General features: G+C 47.1%; 1 pseudogene; it reads right to left on the bottom strand.

The window, feature by feature from the left end:
- Positions 1–678: 678 nt before the first annotated feature.
- The window catches only part of LOC114004557 (40S ribosomal protein S3 pseudogene), a 6282-nt pseudogene continuing 982 nt past the window's right edge, over positions 679–5978 (bottom strand).

The following is a 5978-nucleotide window of genomic DNA, read 5'->3' as shown; positions in this document are numbered from 1 at the left end:
CTTTGGCTCCATGAAGTCCATTTTAGTCTTGAAACTGTCTGGTCATAGCCTAGTAAGTGAAGGGGACCAGATTCCCACTTGGCTGACTGTGGTTTAAATCTCAGCCCCAGGGGCTTGAAAATATGCCAGGTGTATGTGCATGCATGCCCCAACTCCCAGCAGGATAGAGAAATAGAGGAGAAGAGATTGCAATGTGATTACTCCCCAATGGGGGGAGTGTTTCTCCCATTCTCTCTCTGTCTTTATGGCTCTCACTGGCAAGGAACCTGTCCTCTGGCAATTAAAAAAATAATAACTATGGGCCAGCAGGTGGTATGGTGGTTAAGGCGCTGGACTCCCACATGGCCGACTGTGGTTTGAGTCCTGGATCTGGCAGCCTACTTTCTTATTTTCCTTTTTTCTGTCTCTCTCTCTCTCTAGTCAAATTAAAAAATACATAGTAATAAGGAATAAAATTAAATACATAAATAACTATTTTTATAAACCTTCTGGTCATATATACGTCTATGGACATTCTCAAACAGGACATTCCTGTCCAAGTCTTAGTAATGTAATCAAGTTTTTCACTTAGGTCCCTTTACAAGAAGAACGGACTTCTTTTTTTCTTCTTACAAGATTTTTATTAAAGGTCTGCGGAGCAACATCCAGACTCCAGAGACAGCTGCCGATAAGACCCCTTTATGCTGTAGGGCCTGGCTGGGGCATGGCAGGAGGCTCTGGCTTTCCGTGGTCCTGTCTGGGATGGGAGTGGTGAACAGTAGCTCATCTTTGGGGTTCACAATGCTCACGTGACTGGCAGGGGCTTCTGAGGGCCAGTCTTCCCATTCGGGCCCTAGGACACGCACGATCGTCACTGGGATGCCCAGCACGCCCTGTCTGAGCAGCACGTGGTGCACAGCTGGGTCAATGGAGGAGATGACTGTGAGTCCTCGGGCCAATCGCACATTTCGTGGACTTAGCCCCCTGTCTGCGGAGCTTCCCAGACACCACAGCGTTACAACCCCTGGCCCCCTTTCCATGGTGAACCACAGCCCACCAGAGCAGGCTGTCTGCAGCAAGCCCCCCGAGGAGTTTGTGCCACCCAGACTGCTGGTTGATGGCACACAGACCCCAGCAGAAAGCTCCACACTGCCCTCAGGAAGCCAACCCTCTTCTGCTTTTGGTTGTTATTTTAGACGGTTTTGCTTTGGGTCACGTGCGCTGGGGTTGGAGGAGACAGAGACAGTGAAAGGGAAAGTGAGACTACACACATCTCTTCTCCTCCCGGGATCTTGGGCATGCATGCACACACACCTGGTGTGATTTTCAATCCACCTGGTCCAGGGCTAGAACTCCAGTAGGCCATGTGGGAGTCCAGTGATGTAACTGCTATACCACCTGCTGGTCCCCAAACCTCTTTTGAACTACAGCCGTCAGGTCTCAGGTCTACAGGTGATTCTCACCGAGAATGTTCTGTGTCCTGGTGGCTAAGATAATTTCTGACCTGGTTGATGTAAACCAAACTCAACCCCCCAAGTAGCCGTCTTCAGGCAGCTATCAGGAGAGGAACTCGTTCAGTTCAGTTTTGGGGTACCGTCAGTGACAAACTCCCTCCTCTTTGAAATTCGCACTGCCGTCTTGCCACTGTGTGCTGCCCAGAATGAATTGTTATTGAATATATGAAAATAATTGTGTTTCCATGAGAATAGGAATACTCTGTTAGAATTTCTAGGTTCTAGGAAGATTCCTTTGTAGGGAGACAAAGATAAATGTTTTGTTTTGTTTCATTTTGTTTTTTTGGAGAGGTTTTTGCTATAGGGCGTGTGCGCTCGCCAGAAAGACAGAGAGACAGAAAGCGAGAAATCTCCCTGGGTGTATGGCCACACTGCAATCCCTTCTCCTCCATTCTCCTCTCGGGATCTTGGGCATGCACGCACACATGCCCAGCGTGAGTTTAAGCCACTGGGTCTGGGACTGGAACCACAGTTGACTACATGGAGTCCAGTGACATAGCCATTACACCAACTGCTGGTCCCAAATATAAATGTTTTAATTCAATTCGCAAAGGTATAATTTACCAGATTGCTGTATGTTATAGGTAGCCTAAAAAAAAAAAAAAAAGAAAAAAAAAGAAAGAAAAAGGAACCAGAAATGTTTCAAACAAGAGGTGACAAAAAATTATGTTCATCCTCATTGGCTCTCTTAGTCCCATGTCATTAACTTAACTCTGGCTCTGTTCAATCTTCAATTAGCAGTTTCTCAAATCAATCAGTTTCTCCATTAGAGTTCAGGAATTCTTACCAGTTCAAAATATGATCTTAACATTATCAGAAACCACTACTTATCAGAGTGTTGTCCATAAATCTCAGAAGACAGCATTTTAAGATTACAGCCTCTTAGAAAAGCTTTCGGGAAAACATTAGGTGAAATAATTAACCATCTGCGGGTGATGACAGAAGACCTAAACCCACTTTGCTTACAGGTTTGATGAGAGTTCATTGTAAAGCAATTGACAAATGTGGATGGGGCCAGCAGGTGACATAGTGCTTAAGGTGCTAGACTTCCACATGTCTGACCATAGTTCGAGTCCTGGACCTGGTGGCTTGAAAGTTACACCGGGTACATGTTTCTGTGTGTCCTGGATCCTGGGAAAACAGAGGAGAAGGGATTGTGGCATGGCTAAATCTCCCAAGGGGTGAGTTCTCACTTTCCTTCTCACTGTCTTCCTCTGTCTCTTCCAGTGAGTGTACACACCCTTTGGCAAAAACCTTTGAAAAAAAAAAAAAGGCTTGAGGGACCATCAGATGACGTAATGGTTACGTCACTTGACTCCCATGTAGTGGACCGTGGTTCAAGTCCCAGACTCAGTGTCTTAAAACTCACACCAGGTGCATGTGCATGTGTGTCCAAAATCCCAAGGGGAGAATGGAGGAGAAGGAATTGCAGCGAGGCCATCCCCTTTGGGGAATGATTTCTCACTTTCTCTCTGTTTCTCTCTCCCTGGCTCTCTGGTGAGTGCATGCATTCTATAGCAAAAATCTCTCTAAGGAAAATAAAAGGGCTTGATTCTGAGGCTATTTCTATAATTCAGCATATCAAAGGGCCAGGTTTTTTTGGGGGGGTACTGTTTCTTGAGCCCCAGCATACATACATAGGAGATACCTAGAAAAATGAGTAAAATCTAGAAAAGTGGATTCGAATTCAGGTTTCAATACCATCTCCCTATGAAACAAAGAAAAAGGGATGCTGGGATGGGCTGTTACAGGGGAGTTTTAGGACAGCCATGGGTACCTGGGTAAGGTTCATTATGCAGATTACGTTGGTGTCTTCCCTATGGTGAGTCTCTAGTGATCTGCACACCTTCTGGCCCTGTAGAGAGGGAGACCTTCACAAACGGAGGTTCCTTCCTGCAGGTAAATTCCCCTCATGACAAAGTAACTTTTACTGTTTTCGGAGCTGCTTTTCCAGTGCTTGTTTCTGAAAATAATTCTTATGTCAACGGGGTACATTTTTGGGTGACATAGTATGATCTCATACATCATCCTTCGAGAAAGCATTTTCCAGACTCTACAGTGGTCCGGTCTGCCTGAAAGTCACCAGCGGCCTCTTGCAAAAAGGAGAAGTTGGGGGTCAGCTCCATAACGCAGTGGTTGTGTGATGTGTACGGTAGCATGGACCCCTCATGGTAAACCCCAATTTGAATGAATCCCAGCCCCAGCAGCTCGAAAACCATGCCAGACACGTATGCACGCATGCCCCAAATCCTGATGGGATGGAGAGATGGCAGAAAGACGACTGTGACTTGAGCACGCCCCATCCGGGTTGCTTTCTGTCTCTTTCTCTGGAGAGTGTGTGTGCCGTTTTGCGAAAAGGAAAGGAAAGGAAATAAAAGAGAGGAAAAGGAAAAAGAGGAAGGAAAGAAAAAGGGAAAAAAACAAAAAAGGGAAAGAAGTTAGGACCGGCAGGTAGGCAGGACAGACATCCCCCAGCCAAGGGAAGTGCAAGAGCAGCCGCGTTAGGGCGGGTTTGGGTCTGACGGTTGAATTGCAACATCTCAGGCCTTTAATGAGAGTTCCCATCTCTGCTGGCTTTGTGGTGCTTTCTAGCAGCTTTCCCCCTTCTCTGGCTTCCTCATTCCTAGCATGGACTGTGCAGTCTCAGGGATGAGCAGACCTTTCCCGCCAAGGCCAGGTCAGCCCTGATGATCCTGGGCTGCTAACCCAGGCCCTTCCCAGTGAGGTCAGTCATTTGGTCATCTCTGGCCTTTAATTTTTTGGCATGAGAAGTTCAGCCCAGCCCAGCAATCTGACCACACCTTAGCCATTCCCTAGGAATTGTGGCTAAGAGTTATATTAAGATTGGCTAGAGACTGGCAGGTGGTGTGGTGGCTAAGGTGCTAGACTCCCACGTGGCCAGCCACGGGTCAAGTTCCAGAACTGACGGCTTGCTTTCTCACTTTCTTTCTCTCTCTCTGGTCAAATTTTAAAATAATAATAATAAATTAAATTTAAAAAAAGAAAAGATTGGCTAAACTGCAGAACCAGAGAGACAGCAGGCTCAATGTGTGTGTGTGTTTTGGGGGTAGGGTAAGAAAGGAGGGAAGGTATTAATGGCAAAGGGGGCATGAAGAATGGGTCAGACCCATAGCCTAGTGGTTAAAGGAGCTGGATCACGTGACTGAGCACATGGTTTGAGTCCCAGATGCAGAGACTTGAAAAACACACCAGGCATGTGTGCGGGTGCCCCAAATCCCAACAGGACAGAGAAATGGATGAGAAGGGATTGAGCATGACCATGCCCACCTGGGAGTGCTCTCTCCCTACCCCTCTCTCTCTGTCTCTCTGTCTCTCTCTGGTAAGTGCACATACTCTCTGGCAAATTAAAAAAAGGGATGGAGAGTGTAAGGAAACTCTTGGGGATGAGGTTCTGTACAACAACTCTATGACAGTTACAAGGTTGTATTCAGTTGTAAAAACTCTTCCAACTGTACACGTTAGATTGGTAGGTTTCCCAGTACGAAGATTACTCCTCTAGAAATCTGATTATTTTTAAATGACCATAATGAAATAGAGAGATGGTCTGTGTGTTTAAATTATCTGGCATCTGATAGTAAGATGAGTAGGGGGTCTGTAATTCTTTTTCCCTAAGAACTATCCCTCCAGGTCCTGCCAGATTTTCCCCACTTAGCTGACCCCCTGGCTCAACCAATGCAAATCGACTCAAATTGACAGAACCAGCAGTAGCAGAAAGATACATTGGCCGGTAACAAAAATGATCGGTCCTGTCTCTACTTCTGAAGGGAGGAATAATTCAAATCAAATCACTTTGGGTCTCCTTTTCTTTTCTCTTTCTTTTTAAATTGCCAGATGGTGTGTGTGCTTGACAGAAAGAGACAAAAAGACAGAGAAAGAGGATTCCTTAACAGGGGGTGGTCACTCCACAACCCTTCTTCTCCATTTCTTCATCCTGTTGGGATTTGGGACACACACGCACACACAAACACACACACACCAATGTGTTTCCTTGGGGCTGGGGTTTGAACTACGTACGCGATGTGGGATCTGGTTTCCTTAACTAGGCCATGGAGCCAGCCCTGACGGTCTTTTTCTTACAGAGCATGGTAGCTCGGGCAGAGACAGAGAAATTGGCACACGTAGGTGGCCCTTGTTTAGCCTATGACTTCCGTCACAGAAAGGAGAGCCCTAAAGGAGTCCTGCACAGTCTGGAGTGGGTGCTCCTCTTGGGAAGCCACTGCTGGCAGGGGCTGGGGGAGGGGGTGAGGCTGTCAACCAGCAAACAGGATGGGTGGGGGCACAGAGCCCCAGGTGTAATCAAAGCTCAATGGCCGGTTGGCTGCTGTAGACCCGTGGGTGCAAGTTCATGTCCCAGCTCCAGCTACAGGTGGGAGGGGTGGCCGTGGAGAGCTGGTCGCTCTGCAGGAGACATTGGGAAGGATCTGGTTCCTTGTTCAAGAGCAGGAGGCCTGAGGAGTGGAGCAG

This window comes from Tupaia chinensis, unplaced genomic scaffold (genome assembly GCF_000334495.1).
Source record: "Tupaia chinensis unplaced genomic scaffold, TupChi_1.0 Scaffold000061_1, whole genome shotgun sequence".
NCBI classification, from domain to species: domain Eukaryota; kingdom Metazoa; phylum Chordata; class Mammalia; order Scandentia; family Tupaiidae; genus Tupaia; species Tupaia belangeri.
This window is presented reverse-complemented; position numbering and strand designations above follow the sequence as displayed.